This window comes from Bufo bufo, chromosome 1 (assembly GCF_905171765.1).
Source record: "Bufo bufo chromosome 1, aBufBuf1.1, whole genome shotgun sequence".
Lineage (NCBI taxonomy): Eukaryota > Metazoa > Chordata > Amphibia > Anura > Bufonidae > Bufo > Bufo bufo.
Genome location: NC_053389.1, coordinates 141,790,225 through 141,804,608, shown reverse-complemented (window position 1 = coordinate 141,804,608; position 14,384 = coordinate 141,790,225). Strand labels below are relative to the sequence as shown.

The window sequence follows — 14,384 nt, the reverse complement described above, 5'->3', positions numbered from 1 at the left end:
TATTTTTTTGCCTAATTTTCAATTTTAACCCATTTTTTCCACTAACAAAGCAAGGGTTAACAGCCAAACAAGACTGTATCTTTATTGCCCTGACTCTGATGTTCACAGAAACACCCCATATGTGGCCGTAAACTACTGTATGGCCACACAGCGGGGCGTAGAGTGAAAGGTGCGCTGTTTGGTTTCTGGAGGGCTAATTTTGCTGGACTGTTTTTTTTACACCATGTCCCATTTGAAGCCCCCCTGATGCACCCCTAGAGTAGAAACTCCATAAAAGTGACCCCATCTAAGAAACTACACCCCTCAAGGTATTCAAAACTGATTTTACAAACGTTGTTAACCCTTTAGGTGTTGCACAAGATTTAATGGAAAATAGAGATACAATTTCAAAATTTCACTTTTTTGGCAGATTTTCCATTTTAATATTTTTTTTTCCAGTTACAAAGCAAGGGTTAACAGCCAAAACAAAACTCTATATTTATGGCCCTGATTCTGTAGTTTACAGAAACACCCCATATGTGGTCGTAAACTGCTGTACGGGCACACGGCAAGGCGAAGAAGGAAAGGAATGGCAATACGTTTTTTTTGAAGGCAGATTTTGCTGGACTGTTTTTTTGACACCATGTCCCATTTGAAGCCCCCCTGATGCACCCCTAGAGTAGAAACTCCAAAAAAGTGACCCCATTTTAGAAACTACGGGATAGGGTGGAAGTTTTGTTGGTACTAGTTTAGGGTACATATGATTTTTGGTTGCTCTATATTACACTTTTTGTGAGGCAAGGTAACAAGAAATAGCTGTTTTGGCACAGATTATTTTTTTTTTGTTATTTACAACATTCATCTGACAGGTTAGATCATGTGGTATTTTTATAGAGCAGGTTGTCACGGACGCAGCGATACCTAATATGTATACAATTTTTTTTATTTATGCAAGTTTTACACAATGATTTCATTTTTGAAACAAAAAAAATAATGTTGTAATGTCTCCATAGTCTGAGAGCCATAGTTTTTCAGTTTTTGGGTGATAATCTTGGGTAGGGTCTCATTTTTTGCGGGATGAGATGATGGTTTGATTGGCACTATTTTGGGGTGCATATGACTTTTTGATCGCTTGCTATTACACTTTTTGTGATGTAAGATGACAAAAAAGAGCTTTTTTTACACTGTTTTTTTTTTTTTTTTTACGGTGTTCACCTGAGGGGTTAGGTCATGTGATATTTTTATAGAGCCGGTCGATACGGATGCGGCGATACCTAATATGTATACTTTTTTTTACTATTTATGCAAGTTTTACACAATGATTTCATTTTTGAAACAAAACAAATTATGTTTTAGTGTCTCTATATTCTGAGCCATAGTTTTTTTTATTTTTTTTTGGGCGATTGACTCAAAATGGGTTGCCCTGATTCTGTAGTTTGCAGAAACACCCTATATGTGGCCGTAAACTACTATTTGGCTAAACGGCAGGACATAGAAGAAGGGGAACGTCATATGGTTTTTGGAAGGCAGATTTTGCTGGACTGGTTTATTTACACCATGTACCCTTTCAAGCCCCCTGATGCACCCCTAGAGTAGAAACTTCATAAAAGTGACCCTATCTAGGAAACTACTGGATAAGGTGGTTGTTGTTTTGGGACTATTTTATGGGTAAATTAGATTTTTGGTTGCTCTATATTACTCTTTTTGAGGCAATGTAACAAAAAAATTAAATTCTAAAATGGTTTCTACATTCGCTATTTAGTTTTGTGGAACACCTAAAGGGTTAACATAGTTTGTAAAGTAACTTTTGAATACCTTGAGGGGTGTAGTTTCTTAGATGGGGTCACTTTTTTGGAGTTTCTAGTCTAGGCTACATCAGGGGGGACTTCTAATGGGACATGGTGTAAAAAAAAAAAATGTCCATCAAAATCTGCCTCCCAGAAACCGTATGGAGTTCCCTTCGTTCTATGCCCTGCCGTGTGGCTATATAGCCATTTACGACCACATATGGGGTGTTTCTGAAAACTACAGAATCGGGGCAATAAATATTTAGTTTTGTTTGGCTGTTAACCCTTGCTTTATTACCGGCAAAATGGATTCAAATTGAAATTTTGCCCAAAAATGGGTGTTTTGGCACCGTTTTTATTTTATATTTTTAACACCGTTCATCCGAGGCGTTTGGTCAAAAGTTATTTTTATAGCGACGACTTTTACGCACGCGACGATGCCCAATATGTATGGCTCTCAGACTTTGGAGACACTAAGCAGGCATCCTAAAACTGCGGCCCTCCAGATGTTGTAAAACTACAATTCCCACCATGCCCTGCTGATGGCTGTAGGTTGTCTGGGCATGCTGGGAGTTATAGTTTTACAACATCTGGAGGGCCACAGTTTGAGGATGCCTGCACTAAAACTAATATTTTTGGCGGAAAGAAAAATTGTTTCCGTGTCTCCAAAGTCTGAGAGACATAGTTTATTATGTTCTCTAGTGGACTGTTGGGGATTATAAAAATTTAGTACTCCATGGAAGTGTGGTAATCCCTGAAGCAATCGATAACGCAGAGGCCCGGATGATCGGGGCACGTGTCACACTGAGTGGTGGTGTCCTTCCGTATCCCCCTCTTGTGACACACTCTGCACTTTTTTTGGGTTCGTCCCTTCTTTCCAGTATGGGGGACCACACCTGGAAAGTGTTGGCCAGGGACGATCCAGGCGCCTCCAGTTCCCGAGGTATTCCGGCCTGCTCTTTCCCGGTCCGGAAAGATCAGGTCCTTGCATGCATGACTTTAGTCTCCGCTCAAAAATCATATTCTGAGCAGACACTGAACGGACCCCATTATAGTCTATAGGGTCTTTAGGTTCCGTTACGCTCAGTTAGGTCTCAGTTATCTGCAGAATCCGTCCTTTCCGTTCTCCTGCTCCTCAACGGAGCCGGAGAACGGAAAGGAGAAACAGTGATGTGAAAGGAGCCCAATACTGGTAAAGAATGGACACATTGCAGTTAGCAACATAAGGGAGACCATATTGCAATGTAATGAAAAGAAGATACGGAAAAGACACAACCACCCCAGATGGGACTCGAACCCACAATCCCTGGCTTAGGAGGCCAGTGCCTTATCCATTAGGCCACTGGGGCACCATGTGCTATAGGTCAACAATAGCTGAAAAACAATGAAGGGGAACCTAGGTGCAGAGAAATGGTACACATTTAGGCTGTACTTTTGGTCCACATCCGATCCTCATTTTTACTGGATCGGATGCAAACCCATTCATTTCAATGGGGCCGCAAAAGATGCAGAAGGCACAACATTTGTTGTCCGCATGCGCTTGTCCATTCCACAGCCCAGCAAAAAAACCCGCAATTAGACTTACCGGTAATTCCGTTTCCTTGAATCCACCATGACGGCCCACATTGAGATTGACCCTTGACCTCTGTAGGGGCAGGAACACAGAGAGTTTAAATTCCCCCCACCCCTCCACCTCCTCAGTGCTTTACAAATTATCCGAAAGGTGGAAAAGAGTAAAAGATATTGATTCATACCCTTAAACTCGTATTTTATATATATATATATATATATATATATCTATATATATATCTATATCTATATCTATATATATATATCTCTTTTTTTTTTTTTTTGGGATGGGAATAGTACGGGGCCGTCATGGTGGATTCAAGGAAACGGAATTACCGGTAAGTCTAATTGCGGTTTTTCCATTTCATCCACCATGACGGCCCACATTGAGATGTATCAAATGACTACATGGGTGGGGATATGGCCTGTATAATCTTCCGACCAAAAAGAGCCTCATTCGAGTCTGGAAGATTAAGGCGATAGTGTCTTACAAAGGTGTTTGTGCTAGCCCAGGTTGCGGCCCTACAAATCTGGTCTAGTGAGACGCCTCTTTTTTCAGCCCAAGAGGAGGCAGTGGCCCTAGTGGAATGGGCTTTAATATTGCCGGGACTGGGCTTGTCCTGTATCCTGTAGCAACACTCGATGGTGGACCTGATCCATCTAGCTATGGAGGATTTAGCTAGCTTCTTCCCTTTATTTTTTCCCGAGAACTGAACTAGGAGATTATTATCTATCCTAAGAGCCCTGGTAGCCTCTAGGTATTGAATTACTGTATCCTTAACGTCTAAGAGGTACATGTTATCACTAGACCCTGCAACTTCGGACCTAGTGATAGAAGGTAGAAAGATCTCCTGTTCCAGGTGGAAGGAGGAGACTACTTTAGGGAGGAACCCAGGGTCGAGCGTTAGGCGGATGTGATCATTACAGATTTGGAGATATGGTTCCCTGCAGGAGAGGGCCTGAAGTTCTCCAATACGTCTGGCTGAAGTAATTGCTATCAGGAAAGCAGTCTTCAGAGAAAGGTGTTTTAAGGAGATCTCTGATAACGGTACAAATGGAGGCTTTGTTAGGCCTTCTAGGACGATGTTCAAGTCCCAAGTTGGAGCTCTAGATTTAAGGGTGGGTCTTAACCTTGAAGCTGCTCTAATAAACCTCCTGACCCATCTGTGATTGGCTAAGCTGCAGTCGTAGAAGGTACTGAGGGCTGATATTTGTACTTTCAGAGTACTAGGTCTCAGACCCAATTCCAGACCGCTCTGGAGGAAGTCCAGAATCTTGTTGATGGGAGGAGAAGAGGTGTCCGGGTGATCAATTCCTAACCAAGAACAGTATCTTTTCCATATCTTTAAATAGATGGAAGATGTCACTTTTTTTCTACTGGCCTTGAGCGTGAGAATCACCTTATCTGACAGGCCTCTGTTCTTTAAGGTTTCGCTCTCAGGATCCAGGCTGCCAGTCTGAAGATTCCTGGGTCTGGATGCAGAAGTGGGCCCTGGACTAGGATGTCTCTCTGAAAAGGAATTTCCCAGGGATCCTCCAGCGATAGCTGTCTTAGAGTAGAGAACCAGCTCCTCTTTGGCCATAGGGGGGCTATTAGGATGAGAGTAGCTGGTTCTCCTAGAAGCTTCTGGATGACTCGCGGTAATAGTGGTATCGGGGGAAATGCATAAGCCAGTCTCCAATTCCACTGAATTGATAGGGCGTCTATTGCCCACGGGCCATCCTCCTGGTTTAGGGAGCAAAAGCATTCTACCTGTGTATTTTTTCTTGAAGCGAATAAGTCTACTTCGGGATGACCCCATCTTTTTGAGATCCTCTGGAAGATCTTTCGGTTCAGGGACCATTCCCCTGGATCTATTTTTTCCCTGCTCAGGTAGTCTGCTACTGTGTTTTCGCAGCCCTTTAAATGGATGGCGGAGAGTGACAGGGTGTTCTCTTCTGCCCAGGAGAAGATTTTCATTGCTACAGCGCCCAACAGGCGTGACCTTGTCCCACCTTGGTGCCGTAGGTATGCCACAGTTGTGGTATTGTCGGATAGAATCTTTAGATGATGACCCCTCAGTAGGTCTTCTCCTTTTGTTAATGCTTCGAGGACAGCGTACAGCTCTCTGTAATTGGAGGATCTTTTTCTTATGTCTTCTGGCCAAGTACCCTGTAGAAGATGGTCTCCTATTTTTGCTCCCCAGCCTTCCAGACTTGCGTCTGTTATTACCTGAACGGCCGGGTAGTTCCGCCATTGTAGACCTCCAAGCAGCCTTCTTTCTTTCCACCAGCTTAGATCCGATTTTACGGACTGAGGAATCCATACATTTTTGTCTAGGTTTGTCTGTCTTCCATCCCATACACTTAGGATCCAACTCTGGATTACCCTTGTGTGGCTTTGGCACCAGGCAACCGAGGGGATGCAGGCAGTTAGACTTCCGAGAAGACTCATGGACCGTCTGATGGAGCACCTGTGAGAACTCTGAAACATTCGGATCTTCTCTACTAGCGCCACTGTTTTGTCCTGAGGAAGAAAGGTCTTTAACAGGGCTGAGTCCAGTTCTACGCCTAGGAATCTTATTCTTCTGGATGGGATCAGAGTGGATTTTTTTATATTTATGATCCAACCCAGATCTTTTAGCAACTCTGAGAATCTCCGAGTTGCAGACAGATTTTCGGCTTCTGTATTGCCAAGAATAAGGAAGTCGTCTAGGTATGGGATAATTGTTATACCTTCCTGACGAAGATAGGCCACCATTTCCACTACCACCTTTGTGAAGACCCTGGGGGCCGAGGAGATGCCGAAAGGGAGGGCGACATATTGAAAATGGTGGATCAAGCCGTCCGGCCCTTTTAGGGAGAATATTAAGTACTTTTGAGAAAGATGATGAATAGGAATATGGTAGTATGCGTCTTTGAGGTCGATTGACGACATAAACGCTCCTTTCTGGATTAGGGGAATAGTGGATGTGATGGTTTCCATCCTGAATTTCCTGTATAAGATGGATCTGTTTAGAGGTTTTAGATTTATGATGGTTCGCAGGGATTGGTCTGGTTTCTTTACTAGGAAGAGGTTGGAGTAGAAACCTCTCCTTTGTTCTAGTTGCGGGACCCTCTGAATTACCCCTAGATCTAAGAGGTCTCGGACGCCCTGCCATATTTTTGGAAGCTCTGTTTTGTTCTGGGATGAGATGCAGAATCTTCTTGGGGGGATTGATGTGAATTCTATCTTGTAGCCTTGAGAGACTACGTTTAGAACCCAGGGATTTGAGGTGATCTGCTCCCAAGATGGTAAGAACCCCTTCAGTCTCCCCCCTACTCTGACGTCATTGCTGTTTATTTTGACGGTTTTGGGGATTGAGAATGAAGCCTCTCCCTCTTCCCCCTTTGGGATAGCTCCACCTGCCAGTTTTTCCTTTCCCCCTGTAGGATCTCTGCTGGGGCTGGAACTGACGAAAGGGCTTCTTTCTAGGCTCCTTGTCCTCCGGAAATCCCTTCTTCTTATCCGCCGCTCCCTCTAAAATCTTATCTAGAGTGGGACCAAAGACAAACTCCCCAGAAAATGGGATAGAACAGAGTTTGGCTTTGGAAGCCTTGTCCCCTGACCATGCTTTCATCCATAATGCTCGCCTGGCTGCGTTAGAGAGAGCAGCGTCTTTGGCTGAGAAACGGATGGATTCCGCAGAGGCATCCGCTAAGAATGCAGTGGCGGAACGGAGGAGTGGAATAGACTCCCTGATTTCTTCTCTTGGGGTCTTATTTTTTAGGTGTTCGTCCAATTCCCCCAGCCATATATACATAGCCCTGGCTACTGAAGTTGCTGCAATGTTTGCTTTTACCCCAAACATTGCTGACTCCCAGGATCTTTTCAGGAGCCCGTCTGCCTTTCTGTCCATTGGATCACCCAGTTGGGAGGAATCCTCAAAGGGAAGAGCGGTTTTCTTTACAACCTTAGCCACCTGTATGTCGACTTTGGGGGTCTGATTATAAATTTTGCTTTCTGCTGGATCAAAGCAGAGTCGGTTCCTGAACTCCTTGGGGACACCTAATCTCTTCTCAGGATCTGACCACTCCTCCATAATCATTTCCCGTATATTCTCGTTTATAGGGAAGACGATGGAAGTCTTGGATCGCCAAACATTTCATCCTGGACGGTCCGGGGTCTAGGGGTATCCTCAATTCCCATTGTGGACCTGACTGCTCTGAGTAAATCCTCCATCTCGTCTGTGGAGAAAAAATATTTTTTGTCCTCCTCCAAAATTTCCCCCTCTGACAAGGGGTCCTCAGCAGGAATCTGTCTGGATGTGACGGAAGCTTCCTCTACATCCTCGCCCTCAGATGAGGAGACGACCGACAGTTTGCGTTTCTTGGGAGGGTTGGGGACACTAGCGGGGACAGACATAGTGGCCAAAGAAGATCTGATTTCGTCCGTAATAAAAGTTTTCATTTCGGACAGAATATCTGGTTGCTCTTCCTTCCATATTTCGGCAGTACAAGGCTTGCACAGCCTCTTTTTGTAATTTTCAGGTAACCTTCTTGAGCATGCGCAGCACTTTGAGAGCTTTGCTTTAGTTTTAGTTTCCTTGCTGCCCTGGAGGAAGCAACCAGATATACCATGCTTAGAATTGAAACAGAAGTAAAATTCAAAATACAATTTCCCCCCAGAGGGGACTCACTGTACTGATGGCCGAAGGATCAGAGCCTTCCTGGCGAGGAGTAGGTGCTTCAGACATCGCAGTGCAGCAGGCAAAGGCTGACAACCGCGCTTTTTTAAATTCTTGTCCCGGCGTCTGACGTCATCAAGCAGCGCCCCGACTGACAGCATGAGCCTGCGCCGCACCAGCTTGTAGAGAAAAGGTACGTGCGCCGCCCGGCCCGCCTCTAATGCGCATCATGCGCCGCACCACTCCTCCTGCCGGTCACCTGAGAAGAAGGACGCCAAGCGCCGCGCGCGAGGCGCCTTGTGAAGCCGGCACCCCCGACTATTACCCAGAGGAGGGAAGGAAGTCTGAGGTAGGGAAGGACCGCAGGCCTCAGCATAAGCTAAGACGAGGGTCCTTGTTGCTCCAAGCTGGCCAGCCTTAGCCCCTGCCGTGGGAGGCCAGCAGGAGATTCCTGTAAGAGAATAAAGCTACTACCCTCCTGGAAGGAGGGCTCTCTCTACATGTTGGCCCCTGTAGGGGCAGGAAAGCACTGAGGAGGTGGAGGGGTGGGGGGAATTTAAACTCTCTATGTGTTCCTGCCCCTACAGAGGTCAAGGGTCAATCTCAATGTGGGCCGTCATGGTGGATGAAATGGAAAATTAGAACATGTCTTATTCTGGTCCTTTTTGCAGACAAGAATAGAACTTTTCTCTATACTAGCATGAGAAATGTGCCCCGTAACCTTTAGGTCACCTACACACGAATGCGGGTGAACATACATAAGATGATCACGAATTTCTAACAGCGGTTTTTGGTTCGGATTTGATGTGGTTTTGCCGCAGATCTTACCCTTCATTGGAAAAGGGTGAAATCTGCAGCTAAAACATAATTGTCATGCTGCGGATTTGGAAATCCACACGGCAGGTCAATTTCTGAACAGAAAGAAATCCGCAAAGTGTACATGAGATCTGTGTAATCTCATACACTGCTGGTACTGTACTATGCTGCATTTTTCCGCATGGGAATCTGCGCTGAAAAAACGCACATATTTTGCCATGTGTGCAGGTGGCCTTAAAGCCAAAAAGGAGTCTTGCCACATAAAACACAACATATCTATGAGCCCATAGACTGTCCCTTTAAAACACAATGCATTGCTGAAATAGCTCAGTAAGGCTCCATTCACACGTTCGTGGTGTGTTGCGGACCAGCAAATTGCAGATCCGCAACACACCCGCCCGGCACCCCCATAGAAATGCCTATTCTTGTCCGCAGCTGCGGACAAGAATAGGACATGTTCTATCTTTTGCGGAGCTGCGGGACCCGAAGATCAGGACCGCGCTCCGCAAATGCGGATAGCACACTGTGTGCTGTCCGCATTCATTCCGTCCCCATAGAGAATGAATGGGTCCGCACCCGTTCCGCAAAATTGCGGAACGGATGTGGACCCATTTTGCAGACGTGTGAATGGAGCCTTAGAAGAGCATTAGACTGAAAACCAAAAGGTTCCTGGTTCTGAATCTAACGCCAGTTTTGGCAGCTTAAATTTTCTTCACAATTTAAACTGTAAAAAACAAACATAAAAAGAACAGTCCATCAACCAAATTTTGTAAATGCAAGGCAAAAAAGTTAACAATCAAAGATTTAAAGATTAAACTCTCAAGGAGGACCTGACATGTTTTAGTAACGTCCTGCATACTTTCTATAGGTCCATACACACTTAGGGTCCATTCACACGTCCGCAACTGTTCTGTGGTCCGCAAATTGCGGATCCGCAAAACACGGACACCGGCCATGTGTGTCCCGCATTTTGCGGACTGCACATGGACGGCACCATGATAGAAATGCCTTTTCTTGTCCGTGGCTAAGGACAAGAATAGGACATGTCCTATTTTTTTTGCAGGGCCGCGGAATGGAAGTGCCAATGCGGACAGCACATGGTGTGCTGTCCGCATCTTTTGCGGCCCCATTAAAAGTGAATAGGTCCGCACCAGTTCTGCAAAATTGCGGACGTGTGAATGGACCCTTAAGGCTACTTTCACATCTGCGTTTTTGCTGGATCCGTCATGGATCAGCAAAAACGCTTCTGTCAAGATAATACAACTGTTATGAATGGATCCGGTGGTATTATACAGGTGAAACTCGAAAAATTTGAATATCGTGCAAAGTTCATTTATTCCAGTAATGCAACTTAAAGAGGACCTTTTACTAGAATAAAACATCTAAACTAACTATACAGACATGGAGAGCGGCGCCCAGGGATCTCCCTGCACTTACTGTTATTCCCGGGCGCCGCTGCGTTCTCCGGTTATAGCCTCCGGTATCTTCATAGTTAGGCTCCACCCAGGGGAACCTCCAGGCGTCTCATTCTCCCAGGCTGTAGCGCTGGCCAATCACAGCGCTCAGCTCATAGCCTGAGAGACTTTTTTTTCTCTCAGGCTATGAGCTGAGCGCTGCGATTGGCCAGCGCTACAGCCTGGGAGAATTCTAGTGAAAGGTCCTCTTTAAAAGGTGAAACTAACATATGAGACAGACTCATTACATGCAAAGCGAGATATTTCAAGCCTTTATTTGTTATAATTTGGATGATTATGGCTTATAGCTTATGAAAACCCCAAGGTCACAATCTCAGGTACCCTTTGCTCAGGGGGTATGGATTAATTAGCTGACTAGAGTGTGACACTTTGAGCCTAGAATATTGAACCTTTTCACAAAATAAAAATTTTAAGCTGCATTAATGCAATTCCTTTTAATTTGCATTACTGAAATAAATGGACTTTTGCACGATATTCTAATTTTTCGAGTTTCACCTGCATCTAAAATAGCCATGACGGATCCGTTTCTAAAACCATTGTAAGTCAATGGGGGACGGATCTGTTTTCTTTTGCGTCAAAGAAAACGGATCAGTCTCCATTGACTACATTGTGAGTCATGACGGATCCATCTTGCTCCGCATCCGAGGACGGTCTCAAAAACATTGCTTGCTACCCTTTTGTGTGCGTCATGGGAACGCAATGAAATGGAACGGAATGCATTCTGGTGCACTCTGTTCCCTTCAGTTCTGTTTTGTCCCCATTGGACAATGAATGGGGACAAAACTGAAGCGTTTTCCCCCGGCTATTGAGATCCTATGACGGATCTCAATAGCGGAAAGGGAAAGCGCAAGTGTGAAAGTAGCCTAAGGCCTCATGCACACGGCCGTTGTTTTGGTCCGCATCCGAGCCGCAGTTTTGGTGGCTCGGATGCGGACCCATTCACTTCAATGGGGCCGCAAAAGATGCGGACCGCACTCCGCGTGCTGTCCGCATCCTTCGCTCCGTGCCGTGGTCCGCAAAACAAATATAACCTGTCCTATTCTTGTCCGCGCTTTGCGGGCAAGAATAGGCAGTTATATTAAAGTCTATCTGACGCCATCCGTGTTTTGCGGACCGCAAAACACACAACGGTCTTGTGCATGTAGCCTAAGACAGTTGAGCAGAGCCAAAGGTGCAGAACTTCCGCACTCACGTCATTGTAACCGTTTAGGCATTCATCAACAAGAGGAAAAAGGTAACATGTCTCACCCCAGATGGGACTCGAACCCACAATCCCTGGCTTAGGAGGCCAGTGCCTTATCCATTAGGCCACTGGGGCTATTTGAACAATTCATATTTAGATTAACCCTTTCTTCCTCAGTGATATACTATTACATCACCAAGGGGGATTCATCTGTCAGTTTGCACCTGAAAAGAGATATTAAAAAGTCACGCATACACCCCAAATTGGTTAAAAAATAATTAAGAGACAAGCAAAAAATACGCAACAAATTGCACCAAACAAGTGTCAAAAAAGTGCCTAAAAACCTGTTCGATAAATCAGCGCTGATTTTGAGAGGAGGACTATCAAAACCCGCCATGTAAATGTGCCCTAAAGTGTATGCTACAAAGGTCAATATAAATAGCAGTAAAAGGAAAAAACTTCTTGGAAGTATGGCTTGAATGTGATGTACAAAATGCCTGATCACAATGCAAACTTTAAAAAATAAAAAAAATTCTGAGAGAAACAAGATTCGAACCCACAACTCCAAGGGGAACTTGTAAAGTAAACTCAGCGCCTTAGCCCGCTGAGCCATCCTGACCTGGCCTGCTGCAGTTAATTAACTCCTTCCACACCAGACAGCAGGAAGATCATAACGGCTTGTAGTCAAATGCTGTGTAGACACATTGCACTGAGCAGCGTATTAGAGACCTTACAAATGAGAAAATATTCTTACAAGCCCAGAGGAGGCTCAGACCTTATACACTTAAAAAATGTTCTAAATATTCTATTTTTCTGGCATTTCTTGCAAACAGTGTGAGTTATGACTAGAATTTTCTTCATTGTGTTTTTCCACTATAGAGAAGGTGTTGGCAAAAATACCTAAAAAAAAAAAAAAAAAAAACACCAAAAGCTACAACATACTGCATTTTTAGAAGTAAAAAAAGACAAATAAAAAAAAAAGGTCACCTAATAACCAAAAACTCCAGTAGCAAAAAAACACTTCATGTCCCAGATCTTTGACTGACAGTTGGAGCTGATGTTTTCACCACAAACAAAGGCAGGTGCCAAAAATACCACTAAAAACACAAAAGTGCAATAAAATGCCAGCAAAATGTACGTGTGGAAGACGCATTACAGATATCACCTCTGTAGAGATAACACAGGATCCACCAATCACAACAGGCATAAACTATACTCTGGTAACGATGATAATACTGGTAAAGTATGGACAACATAAGGGAGACCATACCGCAATGTAATGGAAAAAAAGATACGGAAAAAACTCAACCACCCCAGATGGGACTCGAACCCACAATCCCTGGCTTAGGAGGCCAGTGCCTTATCCATTAGGCCACTGGGGCACCATGTACTCCTAGTCAACAATAGTTAAAACAATGAAGAGGAAGCCAAATCTTCAAAATGGTACATGTTTAGGCTCCATGCACACGACCAGAGTTTTGGTCCACATCCGATCCTCATTTTTTCTGGAACCGGATACAAACCCATTAATTTCAATGGGGCCGAAAAAGATGCAGACATCACACCTGGCGCTGTCCGCCTCCGTATGTCCGTTCCGCGGCCCCACAAAATAATGAGAACATGTCCTATTCTTGTCCATTTTGCGGCCTGCTCACAGCAGGGATCCGTGTTTTGTGGACTTCAAACACTTACGGGCGCGTGCATGAGGCCTTAGAAAAGGAGTCTATTTGCCGAATAAATATGTTTACATTGTCTCTCAACTCCACAGAAGTCCCAGCCATTAAAGGGGTATTCCGGTTGTTAGAATTTATACCCTATCCTACCACTGGGACCTCCACCAATCACGAGAACCCCGTAACCCCTGCAGCTCCCTTGAAATGAACAAATGCGTGCAGCCGCTCCATTCATCTCTATGGGAATTCCGGAGATAGTCAAGCGCTGTACTTCGCCATCTCCAGACATTCCCATAGAACTGAATGGAGCGGCCACGCACACACGTGCGTTCATTTCAGGGGGGCTGCAGGAAATATGGGGCCTCAGTTCTCATTAATGGTAGGGGTCCAAGCGGTAGGACCCCCACTGATCTAATAGTTATCTCTTATACTGGGGATATGGGATAACTTCTAACAGGAAATGTGACTTCCACCAGGTCCTAGACTCCAAAGCCCTTACCACATCACCTCCTCCATTAACAACTCCATACAGGCGGCTGCTACACCCAGACCAAACAAACTAGGCCTCCACTACAACTGCTTGCTAGTGCCACGTTCTCACCTGGTGAGGTGGATCCCCCAAGTCACCTATCTGGTGGAGCTGTCGATCTTGCTGGAACATGTCTAGGCGGTGGTGGTTGGTAAAGCAGAGCTCACAGATGTGGCACAGTGGCAGGCCACGTCCTCTGCACTTTGACAGGGTCAGGCAGGTGTGATCACACTTACAATGCCTGGTCCTGTCAATCAAAGTTCAGAGGATGGGGCAGTTGCAGAAAGAGCAGAGCGTCTAGGTGTAATGACAACGCCCCCGTTGCTCCTAGAGGCTCATTTGCATATATTAAAACATAACTTTTATCAGCAATGCGGGCACAAAGGAACATGGGACCCACACAGATGCCTTCAGCTGCCGAGTGCACATGTAACAGGTCAGCCGGTGTCATAGGTACAAATCTTCTGGTCAGCAGCTCTCACCCCTCCGTGGCTCGCTCTGCGCAGACGTCAGATAGCAGTGAACGGAGGGTGGTGCGCATGTGCCCGTTCTAGAGATAGGAGCCGGTCCGAGAGGTCGGACGTCGATAACACATCCTAGCAATATACCTTCACTGTCTACAGAAGAAATCCCTGAGGTGTGAACTTACCCTAAGGGCTCATTCAGATGACCGTATCCGTTTTTTGCGGTCTGCAGTTTACAGATCAGCAAAACATGGATACCAGCA

At 45.2% G+C, this 14,384-nt stretch overlaps 3 non-coding genes across 3 annotated transcripts; all 3 read right to left on the bottom strand.

The window, feature by feature from the left end:
- Nucleotides 1-3,042: 3,042 nt before the first annotated feature.
- Nucleotides 3,043-3,115, bottom strand: TRNAR-CCU. The gene has a single exon. It is a non-coding gene; the product is annotated as a tRNA-Arg (tRNA).
- An 8,402-nt stretch (nucleotides 3,116-11,517) lies between these two features.
- On the bottom strand, nucleotides 11,518-11,590 carry TRNAR-CCU. The gene has a single exon. It is a non-coding gene; the product is annotated as a tRNA-Arg (tRNA).
- Nucleotides 11,591-12,764: 1,174 nt separating this feature from the next.
- On the bottom strand, nucleotides 12,765-12,837 carry TRNAR-CCU. The gene has a single exon. It is a non-coding gene; the product is annotated as a tRNA-Arg (tRNA).
- Between the last annotated feature and the right edge of the window lie 1,547 nt (nucleotides 12,838-14,384).